This window comes from Miscanthus floridulus, chromosome 3 (genome assembly GCF_019320115.1).
Source record: "Miscanthus floridulus cultivar M001 chromosome 3, ASM1932011v1, whole genome shotgun sequence".
NCBI classification, from domain to species: Eukaryota; Viridiplantae; Streptophyta; class Magnoliopsida; order Poales; family Poaceae; genus Miscanthus; species Miscanthus floridulus.
This window is the reverse complement of record NC_089582.1, coordinates 7640004-7658897: the sequence shown is the minus strand read 5'-3', so window position 1 is coordinate 7658897 and position 18894 is coordinate 7640004.

Genomic DNA, 18894 nt, shown 5'->3' with positions numbered 1-18894 from the left:
CTGTAGAAATTCAGCCAGTTCGTCAGTAGGAGGCTGATGTTTTTTGGGCTGATAAGATAGCAGAAATTATGAAGGATCAGTTTGGGATAAAGCCCAAGGTCAATACTTATTCTTATCGGACTCCATACCCTCCTGCATATGATTTAATTCCTCTCCCAAATCGGTACAAGGTACCAGATTTCACTAAATTCTCTGGGCAAGATGATACATCAACAATGGAACACGTCAATCTCTTCATTATTCAATGTGGAGAGGCAGCTAGCAAAGATGAATTAAGAGTTCGATTATTTTCATCATCTTTGTCTGGATCGGCATTTACATGGTTCATTTCATTACCACCAAATTCTATTATTACTTGGGTTGATCTAGAAAAACAATTTCATAAGTATTTCTTTGCTGGAATCCATGAAAAGAAGCTTACCGATTTAGTAAAATTGAGACAGCGTAATGATGAATCGGTAGAAAGCTTTGTGCAAAGGCTACGAGATGTAAAAAATAAGTGCTATAGCCTGGTGCTGGATGATCGACAGCTTGCCGATCTGGCTTTCCAAGGGTTATTGCCACATCTTAAAGACAGATATGCTTCTTAGGAGTTTGAAAGCCTCAGTCATCTTGTGTAAAGGATCTCTGATCAAGATACTAGGGTTTTTGAACCTAAAAAGAATTGGAGTAAAAAAGTATCATTTGTTGAAGAAGTAGGAGATTCTGATTCTGATGAAGAACCAGTTATCGGCTTAGCTGAGTGGGTTAAGAATAAAAAGCCAATATCTTGTCCCTTTGGTCAGAAAGAGCCGAAAAAGTTTACCTTTGATATCACCAAGGCCGACAAGATATTTGATCTTCTGCTTCAAGAGGGCCAAATTAAGCTATCACCTAATCATGTGATCCCATCGGCAGAAGAGTTGAAGAAGATCTTGTACTGCAAATGGCACAATGCAACTTCACACAGTACAAATGAGTGCATGGTGTTCAGGCAACAGTTACAATCGGCTATTGAATCTGGGAGAATTAAGTTTGGTACTTCCAAGGCCCAGAAGCCGATGAAAATTGATCAACACCCTTTTCCAGCAAATATGTTGGAGGCCAAAGGAAAGACCAAGGTATTGACGTCAGAGGCTACTGAGAAAAACGCATCAGTGGATCCTCAACATCGGATAACTATCGATGATGCAAAAAGTAAGGGTTTGCTAGGAGAAAGCAGTAGTTCCAAAAACCCTCCTCGACCTGGCATTGTGATTACCCATCGAAGGCAGCAGGAGGGTTGGCGTCAGCGTAAGGACCGATATCGACAACAGCAAGAAGAGAGACGTCGGGAAGAATGGTATCGGCATAAAGATCATTGGAGGTGCCCGTTTTTCATCCATTGCTGGGAAGAATGTATTAAATTGCCAACTGTTGAAAATTGCCCTAAGTGCAATGGTTATTATGGGGTCAATCGGTCAGAAAGGAGGTTTCAACCTGGCAATCAGGGTTTATTTATCAATGAGCCGATCAGAGGCAGAGCATCAGTGCATGATCGGCTGGGGGCAGACTTAGTGTACATGAGAGGCTTGGTAAACGCGCCGGATATTTTCCAAGGAATCAAGAGGAGCTTGAGGAGATGGCAAACGCAAGAGTTCCCGATGAAGAAATATTCTATAGGGACCCTAATATACGCCGTGTAGAATCAACTGGGACCTGTTATCAGCCGGTTTGGAAAACCAAGTTTCCTCGATGGTGCCCGGAGGGTCTGACAAAGACACAGAAAAGGAGGATGCAACATGAGCATCAGGAGGATTTATACCGAGAGGAAAATTCCTCCAATGAGAGGTCCGGTCATCAGCAGTGGCAGGTAAAATACAAAAATAAGGGTCCATCGGCAAATGTTAATATGGTATTCATGTTGCCGATGGAGTTTTTGGCACTATCTGATAATGAGGAAGAAGTTGTTCTCTCTGATCAAGTAACTCAGTTGACACTAGATCCAATGATGGCTGTTTTTGAGAAACCTACCGATGACGAGAGACAGCATCTTAAGGCTTTGTTTGTGAAAGGCAGAGTTGATGGATAGCCTGTATCTAAGATACTTATCGATGGAGGGGCTGCGATTAATATTATGCCTTATGTGATGTATCAGAAACTTGGTAAGGGAGATCAAGACTTGACCAAAACCGATATGATGCTGAAGGATTTTGAAGGCAATGTGTCACCGGCTAAAGGGGCAGTATGCGTTGAATTGACCATCGGCAGCAAAACCTTGCCGACGACGTTCTTTGTTATTAACGGCAAGGGTGCATATAATCTGCTTCTAGGGAGGGATTGGATTCATGCTAATTGTTGTGTTCCTTCTACAATGCATCAATGCCTCGTATAGTGGATTGGGGATAAGATTGAGTTTGTCCCTGGTGATTCTTCTTATATCATCGCATCGGCAGAATCAGATACTTATGAGCGAACTAAATGCATATCAGGAGAAGTTTGGGAAAAAGAGTTCCTTAGAGTTGCTGATTATGAAATTCCACCGATCCAAGCAGTCGGTTTTGAAGAAGAGTTTTAATGGATAGGTTTGCCGATGATGGAAAATTAGGTCAAGGGTTCACATCGGCAGATGATTTAGTAGAAGTAGATATTGGTGATGGCGATAGGCCAAGACCTACTTTTATTAGTGCTAAGTTAGATTCCAAGTGTAAGCAGCAAATAACTGATTTGTTAAAAGAGTATAAAGATTGTTTTGCTTGGGATTATACTGAGATGCCTGGATTAGACCGATCGATAGTTGAACATCGATTACCTATCAAATCTGGATTTCGGCCATATCAGCAGCCAGCGCGCCGATGCAACCCTAATATACTTCCTGACATTAAGGCCGAAATAACTAAATTAATTGAGGCAAAGTTTATTCGGCAGTGTCGATATGCAGAGTGGATCTCTAATGTGGTTCCTGTTTATAAGAAAAATGGAAAACTTCGTGTTTGTATTGATTTCAGGAATCTCAACAAAGCCACACCGATGGATGGCTATCCAATGCCGATTGCTGATTTGTTGATTGATGCTGTAGCCGGACATCAAATTATCAGCTTCATGGATGGTAATGCAGGTTACAATCAAATATTCATGGCTGAAGAAGATATTCCCAAGACTGCTTTCAGATGTCCAGGTCATGTAGGGTTGTTTGAGTGGATAGTCATGACGTTTGGTTTGAAAAATGCCAGCGCTACTTATCAAAGAGCTATGAACTTTATTTTTCATGAATACATCGGCACATTAGTGGAGATCTACATTGATGATGTAGTGATTAAGTCTGGAGATATCACAAAACATCTAGCCGATCTACGAAAGATACTGGAGTGCACAAGGAAGCATGGATTGAAGATGAATCCTAATAAATGTGCATTTGGTGTATCGGCAGGTCAATTCTTGGGTTTTATGGTGCATCAGCGGGGCATCGAAATCAGTAGGAAGTCTATTGATGCAATTAACAAGGTGGTTGCTCCTGCCAATAAAACTGAATTGCAATCTTTGATTGGTAAGATTAATTTCATTAGAAGATTCATATCTAATCTGTCGGGTAAGATCAAGGCTTTCAGTCCATTACTTAAATTAAAAGCCGATCAAGAATTTGTATGGGGAGCTAAGTAGCAGTTAGCCCTAGATGAAATTAAGAAATATTTAACAAATCCTCCAGTGCTAGTTCCACCTCAACACGGGAAACCTTTCAGGTTGTATTTGTCAACTGATGATACCGTTATCAGTTCAGCTCTTATTCAAGAATTTGAAGGGAAAGAACGTGTTATTTATTATTTGAGCAGAAGATTAGTGGATGCTGAGACAAGGTATTCGGCCATCGAAAAATTATGTCTGTGTTTATACTTTTCTTGTGTCAAATTAAGACATTATTTGTTATCTGCCGAATGTACGATCATATGCAAAGACGACGTAGTCAAGTATATGCTGTCGATGCCGATATTAAGTGGTAGAATCGGCAAGTGGATTTTAGCATTATCAGAATTTGAACTACGTTACGAATTGACTAAGGCAGTTAAGGGGCAGGTTATGGCTGATTTTGTCACTCAGCATTGTAATACAGTGGACTCTCTGGAGGTTGCTCCTTGGACACTTTTCTTCGATGGGTCCACATGTGGTGAAGGAGCAGGTATTGGCATTGTGTTGATTTCACCTCAAGGAAGGAAGTATGAGTTTTCATTGTCGATTGTTGCTACATCGACAAACAATCAGGCTGAATACCAAGCCTTGATAAAAGGGTTAGAATTGCTGAAGGAGATACGTGCCGATGCTGTTGAAATCTTTGGTGATTCTATGCTAATTATAAATCAATTGGCTAGGATTTATGAATGCCGAAGTGAAGTTTTAATTTCGTATTATGAAAGATGTTTGCAATTGTTGAAAGGGTTTAGAGATTTTCGTCTTGAACATATTTCTCGACTGCATAATGAAGAGGCTAATCGGCTAGCTCAGCATGCTTCAGGGTATCAGCCTATTCAGGAAGTGCTAACATCGGCAGTCGATACCGATGACAGGAGAAAGGAGATTGTCGATTATTTAAAGGATCCATATAAAAAGGTTGAAAGACGTATAAGGTTCCAAGCTACCAAGTATGTGCTCCTCGATGATGAATTATATTATCGAACTATAGATGGAGTTTTACTCAGATGTGTTAGCAGTGATGAATCGAAAAGCTTGATGGGTGAAATTCATGAAGGAGTGTGTGGAGCGCATCAATCGGCTTTCAAGATGAAGTGGATGATCAGAAGGAATGGATACTATTGGTCGACTATTCTTGAAGATTGTTTTAAATATTTTAAAGGATGTCAGGGGTGTCAAAAGTTTGGTAATATTCAAAGAGCGCCTACATCGGCTATGAACCCTATAATTAAACCTTGGCCATTCCGGGGATGGGCTATCGATCTCATCGGTCAGATTTATCCACCATCGAGCAAAGGACATAAATTTATTCTGGTTGCTACCGATTATTTCACAAAATGGGTTGAGGCAATTCCTTTTAAAAAGGTGACATCGGCTAATATGATCGATTTTGTGAAAGAGCATATTGTTTACCGATTTGGTATTCCTCAAACTATCACTACCGATCAGGGTACTATGTTTACATCGGGAGAATTTGATGAGTTTGCTGTAGGTATGGGAATTAAAGTTTTAAATTCTTCTCCATATTATGCTCAAGCTAATGGTCAGGCTGAGGCTTCTAACAAAAGGATCATCAAACTCATTAAGCGCAAAATTAAAGAAAATCCTAAGAGGTGGCATACAGTATTAAATGAAGCCTTGTGGTCATATCGGATGTCATGTCATGGTGCAACCAAAGTGACGCCTTATCAGTTAGTATATGGACACGACGCAGTATTGCCTTGGGAAATTAAAACTGGCTCTAGGCAAATACGTTCTCAAAATCAGCTGACAGCCGATGATTATGATACTCTTATGAAGGATGAGTTGGAAGATGTGGCGGGTCATCGGTTAAGGGCTTTAGTTAGCATAGAAGAAAATAAGAAAAGAGTAGCCAGATGGTATGACAAGAAGGTGAAGGTAAAGGAGTTTGCCGATGGAGATCTGGTCTGGAAATTGATTTTACCGATTGGGACTAAAAGTTCAAAGTTTGGAAAGTGGTCTCCTAATTGGGAAGGTCCATATCGGATAAATCAGTCTGTTCCTGATAACGCATATATTCTAGAAACCCTCGAAGGGGTTGTGTTTCCCAGAGCATTAAATGGAAAATATTTAAAGAAATATTACCCTAGTATCTGGATGGATGCATAAAAGTATAAGTGCCGGTAACAGTCCTATCGGCTAAAATTATACAAGGATGTCAATGTCTCATAAAGTGCCGATGCAATAGACAAGATTTACAAGTTTAACAAGGATTGGATAGCCAATATCGCACGCAGGCGAATCTGGTTCATTTCTTTGATGTCTTCATCGGCAGCACCCTCCACAAGCTTGAGTTTTTTCTTCATGGCCAAGGCTTTGCGAGCCTGGATGTCTCTTTCTTGCTGAAGGGCCTTGATGGCATCGGGTAGCTGGCTTTCTTCTTGTTGGGCATGAGTTAAGGCTGCCTCGACTTCTTTTAATTCAGCCAATAGAGCCATCCTCTTTGCCGATAAATCTAAGATTTTCTGCTTAAGTTCAGCGCCCGAAGTTTGCAAGTTGCCGATGCCCTTGTGCTTCTCATCGGCAATCTGTTTCAGTTGTAGCATCTCTTCTTTGAGTTGAGCCTGAGCTGCTCTATCGGCAATGCGTTGAGCAGCCCGTTGATATTGCAGTTGGCGGCTTTCTAAATGGGCTGCTGGGAAGAGTGCTTCTTCAACATTGGCAGGGACATGGCCACGGATTGTTTTGAAAATTGCCTTTGCGGGGTCCGAGTCATCTACCAATTGGGCGGTATCCTGCTGTAACAAGTCCAGGAGAGCTTCCAACTTGGACTTAATTTCTGCCAATATTGTTCCCAGTGCAAGGGAAGAACTTGTTTCCTCTCCATCATCGTCAGAAACGTCAATGGCAAAGGAAAATAGGCTGTTTGGGGAGTCTTGTTCCTGAGAAAAAGAAAAAGAGGTCAGTTAAGGATAAGTATGAATATTATAAATCGACTAGGTCAATTGGCTTACCTGTTTCAAGGCAATTTCCTATACTTGGCTGGAGGAAGCAGCCTGGAGTATGCCGTGTGGAGGATCGACTGAGCTTGTCGATGGGATATCCTCTGTGGCTTCATCGGTGGTTGGCCCTTGGGGTATGATGACCGATGGTATGTCCTGTATAGGAGGATTAACTGCTTGCTCAGTTGCATCGACTGATTCTGGCCGGCTTGCAGACGTTGGGGCAGATGTGGGGATCGACATGGACTTCTATCGTTTTGGCTGTGCCTCGGCATCTGTTAAGGCTTTGTGCTTTGCTTGGGCCTTAGCAACGGTTGGCTGGGGGGCATCGGCACTTGTTGGTTGTGGAGCTTGAACATCTGGTACACTTGCCGATGTACCCATTTGTTGCTGCAAAACAAGTGTAAGGTATGATATTTAATAGATAAAATGTAAAATCAAAGGAATACCTCTGAAGGTTTGTCAGAGGTAGTGGTGCTTGATGTCGGAGGAATTGCCGATGACGATCCAGCAGCGGCTCTTACACCCTGATGATTAATGTTAATACAGTTTGTGATCGGCATGAGTAGGAATAAACAGGGTTGTTACCTTGAATGCCTTGATCAAGGTTGTAGCAGCAGCCAATGGAGTGGCCCTAGCTGTAGCCAATTTGGACTTGGAGGTGATGGTCTTGGCACGGGTCTTCTGGTGAGTCAAAGCAGCTAAGGTGGGGGCGTTGTAGCCGATCGGTGATATCGGGGAAACAGGCCAAAGATCGAAGGGTTTCCCACTTTTGCTCATAGATGGTGCTGGGTTGTTAACCTGTCACGAGAAAGTTAGTTACCGATATATGAAAGGAAAAAGCAGAAGGGAGTTAAAAGAAACTTACTGCGTCATCGGGAATGGCGTATTCAGGGTCGATCATGTGCTGATATGTGTGAGCAGATGTTGCAAACAGTTGTTCCCTCCACTCTCGCCACCATTGCTTATATGATTCGGTGATGAAAGATGCTGGCGTCCAGATGGATATATCGACATCTGTAGTATCGGCATCGGGGGAGAGTCGCACTACCCTACTCCAATCTGTTCCGCAGGTGATTGTTTCTCTAGGTTTGATCACATCGGCAAAACAAAGTTCGATTGGCAGTTGCCCAAAAGCCAATTGACGGGATACTGCCGATGGATTGTAAAATTCATACGTGATATTGGTGTTTTTCCCGCTACCGAATGTGTTTACTTGGATTGCCCTGGGAGTAATGATGGCCATCATGAGTTCATTATCCTAATTCAGAGTGTCATCGGCAAAGTTGAAAAGAAGGGGAATCTATTTTCTTCGTCAATATAAGGTACCCAGGCCCTATGATCACGAGAAAGACCATTGTAGAAGCTTTGGAAGAATCTGCCGATCTGGTCTTCATTGGCCTCTATTCCAGGGAGGACAATTATGGCTTCACCAAAATTGAGGGGTGAGCGTGTTGCCGATTCCTCATCCCCAAGCACGTGGTCTTCAGCAATTTCTCGTGGGAATTGTTGGGCAAAGAAGTCCCATTGCAAACGTTTGTGCATATGGGCATTCAGCTACATGTTGATAAACCACCACGGGCCTCCTAAGTTGCCGATGGGTTCGCCAAGCAAAAGTTTCTGAGACACTTGATGAAGAAGATGATAAGTGGAGCTCAGAAGGTATCGGCCAAGAGGGAACCTTACACCATTGGCCAAGAGTTCAGCCGCGGGAAGGAAGGCGTTGGTTGGTCCTACTGATCGACCACAGAAGATAAATTTTTCTAACCACATATTCAAGAATGTGGCATGTTCCTTCTGGTTAACTGTCCTGGTCCTCTGGCATTCTTGAATATATCCCGTCCAACCGCCGATGTTGCGGGTATTCACCCTATATTCAGATTTTCTGCCATAGATGGAGCCTTCATCGGCAGTTGAAATGTCCAAGCCAGTGAGCATGTAGACATCGGCAAGTGTGGGAGTAGCTGGGCCATGTCCAAACATAAAAGTGTTTGTTGTGTCTGACCAGAAGTAAGCAGCTGCAATCATCATTGACTCGTTCTTTTGCATATCGGCAATGGATAGCCTAATGCATTGGTCTAGCTTCCGTTCTGCCCAGTGTACTTGCATCGACCTGTTGACCCTCAAGTACCAATATTTCCACCCTTTGGTGGTTTTGGGCCAAGATCGGAATGTATCTTTCCATAAATTCAGAGAGAAATTTTGGGCTCTAAAAGGGATTCTGTTAACCTCTGCATTAATTAGATCAGTTGGATCTGGGTTGCCCATTGGTCCTAGGCATTGGAAATGCGGCTGATCGGTTGGAATAACTAATTTGTTGCGAAGTTCCTAAGTTTAGAGGATCCGAAGAACAAAGAAAAAGAGAAAAATTACCAACTGTATGAACTTGCAAAGACCAGAGGAATCGAGGTAAAAAGTAACGGAAGTGGAACGAACCGCAGGGACGTCGAGGTTGATTGCCATTATCTTGAGGTAGATGGGGGCACGAGCTGGAGACTCGAGGTTGACGCTGGAGAAAAGTTCTTGTTGGTTGAGGTCACGCAGTTGTTCGTCGGAGTCACCGCCGGAAAGAGAGAATGCCAAAGATTGGAGTCTGAGGGTAGAAGACGAGCGTTCCGGAGAAATCTATTTATAAGCCGCTTGGACTTATCTCTATGCCACGCGCATGTGGGTCGAGGTGGTTCAGATGGATATGGTAACTGTTCGCACGATAATCAAGGGATTGTACAGATGATTTGATGGCAAGTAATCATGGCTTGGAAGAGATCTCGATACAGGATATTTTAATTCTAAAAATGGCGGCATTATTATGTTAGGATCTTGCCGATGGATCTTAACCATAATCAGGGCAAGAGTGGTTGGAAATTGTGTGATATTTACTGAGGTGCGTGAATCAGGACTAGATTTGATTAGATTTGATAACAGATCAAGTTTTGGCTTGGAGGATGAGTTATGGTAATTGGGCGAAGGCAAACGTTATCTGGAGTAAATTTTGGAGCATTAATGGTTTTATACTCCGAAATTGGGGGGCATGTGTTGACACCATTTTTTGCACGTGTCAAAATGATCAGAGTGGGCTAATCGGCAGGAGGAAAGTTACTGTATACGCTGACAGCCGATGAAAATCAGCTTGTAAAGATGGTTGCCGATGAATGGTGGTGATCGATGGAAAGGTTGATTTAGACTCGGGCGTTGCCGATAAGGTTGGAGATGTTATTGTCCATGCCGATGAAGGAAGGCTTGAAAACTACTACCGATGAAACAGGAAGTATGCCGATAGAAAGGAGGTCGGTGAGAATTCCATCGTAATTGAGGCGGACAGGGAAATAGATAGGAGTTGATTTCCTTTTCTATATTTGTTAGAGTATGATTCATGTAAGAGTCACATGTTTCCTTAGATATGGACTTGGTGTCCTAGTCGTATTTGGTTATGTCTCTTTAGATCAGGGTATAAATATAGATTGAGGGGCAATGTAATATATATCAATCAATATCAAAACCAATTTTTACTCCTATTTGCATCTACTTACTTTTCGGCGACTTCGTCAATTTGCATATTTTTCCTTTTTACGAGTTCTCATTGATTCGGCGAGTTGCATCGCTTCAGTGCGACCTTCGGCGATTCTTGAGTTCCGCGTGAGTACCTCTTGGCCGTGACTTCCGGGCGTATCGCTGTTGTCAGGACCAAAGTGCTCGTATCTTCATCCTTGTCGATTAACAGGTCAAATCGACTAGCACGCTTTGGATATCGATTCGGGTATTAGCCCTTTGTGTTTGCAGATCCACTTTTGCATCAACAATAATCAACACACATTCTCCATTCTTTATTCTTTTTCTTAACAAGAACAGGATTAGCTAACCAATCTGGATGATACACTTCTTTTATAAATCCAGCAGCTAAGAGCCGTTTTATTTCTACCCTAATGGCCTCCTTTTTGTCCGGCGTGAATCGGCGAAGTTTTTGCTTGATCGGTTTAGCAGTCGGCGAGACATTCAAGGAGTGCTCGATCTTCTCCCGCGGTACCCCCGGCATGTCTGCAGGTTTCCAAGCAAACACATCGGCGTTGGCACATAGGAAGGAGACGAGTGCGCTTTCCTATTTGGGGTCAAGGTGAGCCCCAATTTTCACCATCTTGGAAGGGTCGTCGAGGCCGAGGCTGATCTCCTTGACTTCCTTGGACTTGGCGGAGGCACGAGGAGGCTCTGGGATCTCCATGTTGTCAGCAGACGCCATCTTGGCATCGGCGACCACGCTAGCCATCTGGATGGAGAGGTCGGTGGCTTCGACGAGGGCGAGACTCTTTGTCTCGCAGGCATAGGCAACGGAGAGGTTGGCCCGCAGAGACAGTACTCCTGTGGGCGAAGACATCTTCAACACCAAATACGCGTAGTGTGGAACGGCCATGAACTTGGCCAGAGCCGGACGCCCCAATATGGCATGGTAGGCGATGTCGAAGTCGGCGACGTAGAAGTTGATGTGCTCCCCTCTATAGTTGGTTGCCATGCCGAACTGTACTGGTAGGGTAATTTCCCCAAGCGGTCTGGATGCCCTGCCAGGTACCACACCCCAGAAGGAGGAGTCTGAGGGCGTGAGATCTGTTGTCCCGAGGCCGAGCTCCCTTAGGGCCCCGGCGAAGAGTAGATTCAAAGCGCTCCCACCGTCGACAAGGACTTTTCTGAAGAGCACCTTCTGGACAGTCGCGTCAAGGACGAGGGGAAAACACCCTGTGTAGGGTATGTCTGCCCACTGGTCGGCCCTGCTGAAGGTGATGGGGACTTCGGACCACAGACGATAGCTGGGGTTGGCGGTAGTTTCCTCTGAAGCGACGGCGAGCACTCCTCGGGCGGTGAGCTTCCGTTCCCTTCTGCTCTCGTTGGAGGTGAAACCCCCAAAGATGGTGGCAACCACCTTGTCATGGTCCTAGAAGGCATTATTATTATCCCCAGGTGGTCGGCGTCCTCCGTTCCCACCATTGTCGTCGTTGTACTTTTTCTCCTGGAACTCCTTAGCCAAACCAAGGCAGTCTTTCATCTTGTGTTTGGCGTTCTTGTGCAGGGGGCATGGTCCGTCGAGGATCTTCTTGTACTGCTCATCGTAGTTACACTTGGCGCGCGGCTCATTGACGTTGGCAACAAAGTGATCTGGTCGGCGGCGGCGATTCTGACCAGGTTTGAATCCATCTGGCCGATCTCGTCCGCTGTCCCAATGGAAACTGCGGTCGTCGTAGCGGCGATCGTTGTGCTATCGGTCGTCGGTGCGGTCGTTGTGGCGGCGAGGTGGGCGATTAGTGCCCGTATCTTCATTAAAACGCACCTTCGTTTCCTCGGCGTCAGCGTACTGGTTGGTAGTTATGATCATCTCGCCGATGCCGGTAGGTGGCTTTCTGTTGAACTTGAAACGGAGTTCACGGTGATGAAGTCCTTGGATGAAGGCGGTGATAACTTCGGCTTCCATGATGTTGGGAATATAATTCCTCATCTCGGAGAAGCATCTGATGTAGCTGTGGAGTAGTTTGGACGGCTTTTGGGTGATGCGGTTGAGATCGTGCTTGGTGCCCGGCCGCCTGCATGTGGCCATGTAGTTGTCGGTGAAGACTTTCTTCAGATCTTCCCAAGATCCAATGGAGTCCAGGGCAAGGCTTGTGAACCAGCTCATGGCGGCTGGCGTGAGCATGACGGGGAGATAATTTGCCATGACGTTGGTGTCTCCTCCGACGGCACGGACGGCGGTGGCGTAAGCCTGTAGCCACTGAGTTGGGTTCATCCTTCCTTCATAGGGCTCGACTCTGGTGATTTTGAAACCACGGGGCCACTAGAGTGTTCGAAGCGCCCTAGTGAACGCTAGGGGCCCTTCTGGGTTGTCGGGGCCGATATCAGCAGTATTGCCGGCAATGATCGGCTCCAGAGCTGAGTCTGGGTTACCGTACTCTTGCTCGTACTCCTGGCGGCGGCGTACTTCATCTTCATGGCGCCCGAAGCGACGTTGATCGATACGCCGTCGTGCATCCTGAAGGTTACTGAGGTGCACTCAGGCATCCTGTTCGACCTCTTGGTCGTGCTGGCGATGATGCTCGGCGCGGTGGCCTCCAACTCCCCCCTGGGGAGGTAGTGACTGGTCGGCAAAATGGCTTTGACTGAGGTGGCGATTGGATCTAGGATCGGCTGATCGGCGAATCGCGCTTGTGGAGCATGAAGGTCTCTGAACCTCTCGGATCTCATTAACTTGACAGTGTGCCGCTTTAAGCATAGCGGCGACCTTGGCGAGCTCGGGCGTCTGCGGGAGGTGTGCAAGTTCGTTGGCGGCCACCGCCAGATTGGCGCTCGGAGTTTTGAAGACGTCGTGGCCGTCAACGCGGAGGAATTCTTCATCGAGGTTGCGATGGAGGGGCCTTCCTTGCAAGTCGAACTGGTTATCACGAGCGGCCTTGGCCATCGCAAGGGCGCATTTGTTATCACGGCGTTGCGCGTGGTTGACGTTCCTGTTTTCACGGGCGGCGCGTTCCTCATCTGTTTCGCTGTTCCAAGGGGGGCTGTCGATGCTGACGTTGAAGATTGCGCCACCCCGGAAAGGCAGGAGAGGGGGTTGCTCGGTGAAGGTCTCGGCGAGGGGCTCCATGGAGCCTTGAGACTCGGAGTCCAGATTTTCCTCCAGGATAGTTTGGACGGATGTTCCGTGACCCCGGCTGGCGTGCAGCATGTTGACGGTTGGTGGGAGCTGGTCGGCGACCTGGTCGGCGAATTTGCCCCTCAGGGCGTCCTGATATGTAGCGGCGGTGTTGGCGAGCCCGAAGGGCAGGGCGGCGAGCCCTGAAGTTTGCCGAGCACTAAACACCGACAGATTGGGATCGAAAGGTGGTCAGTGCTGAACAAGGGTGTCTAGTGCCAACTCAGCAATGGAGAGGCAATCGGCGAGTTTCAGGCCGACCCGATCGATAGACTCGATCAGATCATCATTGTTGACACGCCTCCTCCGGTAGCGAGGAAGCGAGCGGTGAGTAGCTGATGAAGTCAACCCCGAAAGTGGTTCCGAGATTGGATCTACAGTCATAGGTGCGAGGGTGGTCGGCGCAGAATGGATCTGCACCGGCTTGAGAAGCTCTCCAACTCCATCGGCGTTGATGACCCACGTGATGGATCCGACCATGAAGATCTGGCCAGGCTGCGGGAGGGACAAAGAGCCTGCGGAAAAAGCCATCTTGTTCGACAAGGAAACAGCACGCACACCCCTACCTAGCACGCCAACTGTCGACAAAATATCGTCAGCAGTCCACCGAGGGGTATCCCGCGATGGTAGATTGATCGGCAGAGGAGCGTGTAATCAAGAACAAGAAGGCAACAGAGACACACGAGTTATATAGGTTCAGGCCGTCAGTATGACGTAACACCTTACTCCTGTGGTCTGTTGGTTTATATTAGCTATCATATGATTTGCCGTGATTTTGTAGGGGGTCCCTGCCCGCCTTATATAGTCCGGGGGGCAAGGTTACAAGTCGGTTAGATCTGAGAGATAACCGGAAAGTAATAACAGATTACAAGAATCATGGGATCGTACGTATCCTAACAGATCTCGTAACATCTTCAGGATATCCTCCCCATGCCTTGCGGGAGGTGCCGAGCAGAATCGTGCCCCGTAAGGCTCCATCTCGTGGGCTGGGCCGCCCCTAGAGGCGTAGCCCATGTGGCCTGCCATGGGTATCCGGGGTCGTACCCCCCACACATACCATGCTCTAGGTGCTTGCTTCAATCCATACAAAGCCTTTCTCAACTTGTAGACATGGTTGGGTTTCTTCTCATCTTCAAAACCGGGAGGTTGCTCAACATACACAAGCTCATTGATGTACCCATTGAGAAATGCACTTTTCACATCCATTTGGTACAACTTGATGTTGTGGGCACAAGCATAAGCTAGCAAGATCCTAATTGCTTCCAATCTTGCAACCAGGGCATATGTTTCTCCAAAGTCAAGATCTTCAACTTGAGTGTAACCTTGAGCCACTAATCTTGCTTTGTTCCTTATTACTATCCCATCTTGATCTTGCTTGTTCCGAAAGACCCACTTGGTTCCAATCACATTATGATCCTTAGGCCTCTCAACTAAATCCCATACTTGGTTTCATGTGAAGTTGTTTAGCTCTTCATGCATAGCATTGATCCAATCAACATCCCTCAAAGCTTCATCTATCTTCTTAGGTTCAATGGATGACACAAATGAGAAATGCTCACAAAATGAAGCCAATCTTGATCTTGTTTGCACACCTCTTGAGATATCACCAATGATAGTGTCACTACTACACAAACTTTACTGGAGGCGGGCGTTTTCGGTTTCCCACGGTGGGCAAAGCCGTCCGCCGCGACCTAGAGGCCACGGTAAATCGTGGCTTAACCGTGGCGGGCGGCTTTGCCCGCCGCGGTTAACCGATTTACCCCGGCGGGCGGTGTAACGTGACCGCTGCGGTAAATATACTTTTACCACGGCGGGCACGTTACACCGCCCGCCGCGGTAAATTATTTTACCGCGGTAGACACCTTTTGTGGCCCGCCGCGGTTATATTCATTAGCCGTGGTGGGCTTTATTATTTGCCCGCCTCGGTAAATTATTTCCTAAATTAAAAAAAAATACAGCAGGCATATAAATTCAAATTCAAATCACATCCAGATTTCATAGATTAAACTTAAAAAATATGCAGGCATTACACATGAGATAATATACATATATATACATTCACTTAGTCATTCTTGTCATCGTTAATTCATTACATTTACATATTAAAGTCGTTATACATATGCTAAGGTGTAATCCTGCAGACACATCATCATGGGCCATTTCCTCAGCCTCTCGTACTCCGGTAAAATCGCTAGCGGGCTGTTCTCATTGAAGAACATGCCCCCTTCAAGCACGCATTTGTCTAAGACAAACTTACATATGTTCGCCTTTGTCTGCTTGAAGCTATGTTGGGTGCTCTGCACGTCTCTCGACCAGTTCAGTCCATTCTTGAGCACCCTCCAACTGCTGTTGTACTGCTTGCACACCCTTAGGAACTCACAGGCATACAAGCCACAAGTTTGTGATCCTACCGGTTGTTTGGCACACTGCATGATCGATACACAAGCATTACAACACAGGCATTAGAACGCATATGAACGGAAAGCACAATTAAACCTTTCAAATACTTACCAGAAAGTTGCGTCTGATTTTGATGCGGTTCTTATGCTTAGCCTTAAAATTCTCTGTTCTTCGATCATAGCATTCAGGATCCTTCACGTACTCCTTATAAGTGCTATACGAAATGTACTAGTATTAGGTAGGGCATTAGAACGCATATGAGAAGACAGTTCAGTCACTTACACTTTGAGGCAATCTTCAAAGGCCTTGTACCCTTTTAAGTTTGGCACTGTCAACGAATCAAATACGCAGGCCCTGCCATCCTGAGGGTAGATGATAAATGCAACCCAGTGACCCTCGAGGCCTTGGCTGCGCCATTGAAACAAAATACATGTTATGACGAGAAATAATAATACTAGCTAGCTACCCACTTATCTCTATAGGCATGTCTTCGACTTACCCAAAGTGGTAGGCAACTAGGATACACCCATTTCCCCTAATCTTCTTCATTGCTCCTAGTATGTACCTTGAAATGTTCAACTTCTCATTGTCCATCAGTTTCTTCTTATGCGCCTCTCTCTGTCGCTTGGTCAAGTCTTTCATGGTTGGATGATTGTCATCTAGGTGGTAACCAATGATGATTCTTTGAGCAATATGCATTGGAGATAGATAGATAACATCAAGTTTTAGTTCCTTGGATATATAGGCCATCAACCTGCAAGGACAAGCCATCGTGGCATATATAAGTAGTCTTGACCGATTCAAAGGCAGGTGATATGTGAAACTCGCAATTCATCACTTACATAGAGAACAAGGTGACTTGGGCGATGTCAAGGTCTTGTTCCCGCAGTAGTCTATACAATCCATCGGTTGGTAGGTCGGATCATCTTCGTCCTCTGTACGACGTTTCTTTGTTGGCCTCGGGGTCATGGACACTTGGCTCTCGAGGCTAGTTGATGATGATGCGCTAGGGGTAGGGTCACGCCATTCGCATATCGGTTCCTCCGCCATTGGAAAGCTACAATGAATACATATTTTAGTTGTATAGACACAATTATAGAGTAGTAAAGTAGAGTAGTACTAGAGTAGTAAAGTAGTAGTAGTTGGCTCAGATTTGCCCCATTGTCATCACATCGCTTTTAAACTGGTTGCTTGTATCTGGTATACAAGCCATCCTAGTTTAGTGGGGGCACTCGATCATCATCGCCGCTGCCTCAGCATAAAAGGGTTCACATCATTGCATATGCCACTGCCTTAGCTTAGAAGTGTGAAAAGAATCATCATTGCAAATACCAAACAAAAGCCATCAAGATAGTTTCAAAATTCGGCCCCAAAGGGCTAAGTCCTTTGGCCATCAAGATAGAGTAGAAGACTAGAGGAGGTGAGAGTAGAGTAGAGTAGAGTAAGAGGAGTAGAGTAAGAGCTGTACAGCTCAAAAGTTTGTTTGGCAACATAGGCAGCAATAAACCCCCATCACAGCTCAATCAAATTTAGTCAGTAAGAGTAAGAGTAGTAGAGGAACTACTCAATTTAGTCAGCAAGAGCATAGTAGAGGAGTAGGCAGTAGAGGAGTAGGCAGTAGAGGAGGAGGGAGTAGAGGAGGAGGGAGTAGTAGTAGGCAGTAGTAGTAGTATACTAGTAGTAGTATACTACTAGAAAGTAGTAGGCAGTAGTAGTATACTACTAGAAAGTAGTATACTAGTAGTAGTATACAACAGTAGTATAGCAGTAGTATAGGAGTAGTATAGGAGGACAGTAGTAGCAGACAGTATAGGAATAGATTAAGTAGAGAAATAGGTAGCACCACCACCAAAATTATATCAAAATTGGCAAAATTGCAGCAGAGTGACCAATTCATCTCAAAATTCTCACAAATTTAGCATGTGATCAGTTTAAAGGCAAGGTGCATCATAGGCAGTGGCATATGCTCAGAATTTTGTCACAAATTTCTTTGGCATCATAGGCAGCAAAAAGAATTGAATTCAAATGCTATGGTTCACCAAAAGCATCATAGATCAGTAGTATAGCAGTTCAAAATTCACCAAGTGTCGTATAGCAGTTCAGTTGAATTCAGAGTAGCAGCAGCAGTAGTAAGACAATAGTGGTAGAGAGAAATAGGTAGTAGGTAATACAAGTATGCCTGATAATAATAGCGGGGGCGACGGCAGCCCTCGGTGTCGGTGGCCGGCGCTAGGGTTCTGGGGATGAGGCCCAGCGCGGAGGAGCTCGGCGGCGGCGCGAGACTTCTCAGTGGCCGGCGCTAGGGTTCTGGGGATGGGGCACCGGAGGAGCACGGCGGCGGGGTGCGGGCAAGGGAGAGGAGGACAGGGGCGGGGCACGAGCACGGGGGAGAAGGACGTGGGCGGGGGTCACCGCGGAGGAGCTCGGCGGTGAGGATGGCGGCGGCGGCGCTAAGTTTCGGCAGCCCTTCGGCGGCGCGAAAGACTTAGAAAATTTGGGCGAGCAGCGGCACATATATAGCCACGGATTAACCGCGTCGGGCAATATAAGCCGCCCGCCGCGGTAAATGTTTACTGCAGCGGGCACCTTAGACTGCCCGCCGTGATTAATCGATTAACCGCGGCGGGCGCTATTACGTGCCCGCCACGGTTAATATTTCTAATCTAACACTAATATTTGTTATTAATCTAAAACTGATATTATCAATCTAAAACTTATTAATCTCAAATTTATTATTAATCTAAAACTTTTATACTGCAGTGGCCACTGATATTTATTATTAGTAGAGAGTAGTAGTGTGTAAGTAGAGAGTAGTGTTGTGTAGTAGTAGAGTAGTGCTGTGTAGTAGTAGTAGTAGAGTAGTAGTATGGTTCCATGATATTAATAATAAGTTAAAAAACTTGTCTTCAATAGATTGAGCTCTATATTATTACATATATGTCTCTGGGATACATATATCATTTTGGTGCAGGTGCTTTCACCGTCCTCTTCTCACCGTCGGGGCGGGCCCACAGCATCATCCTGGACTTGTTGAATCGGTCCTCGACGGCCTTGATCTTCTTTGGATGATCGGTAAAAAGCTCGAGCTCTGCGTAGTTGTATTGTTCGAGACTCTGCACCCCATCAGCTCCCACAATCCGCTGCTTTCCGGACACAACCACATGCCTTTTTGGGTCCTCTGCATATATATAGTAGGCCACTTGCGCGACATTGGTTGCTAGTACC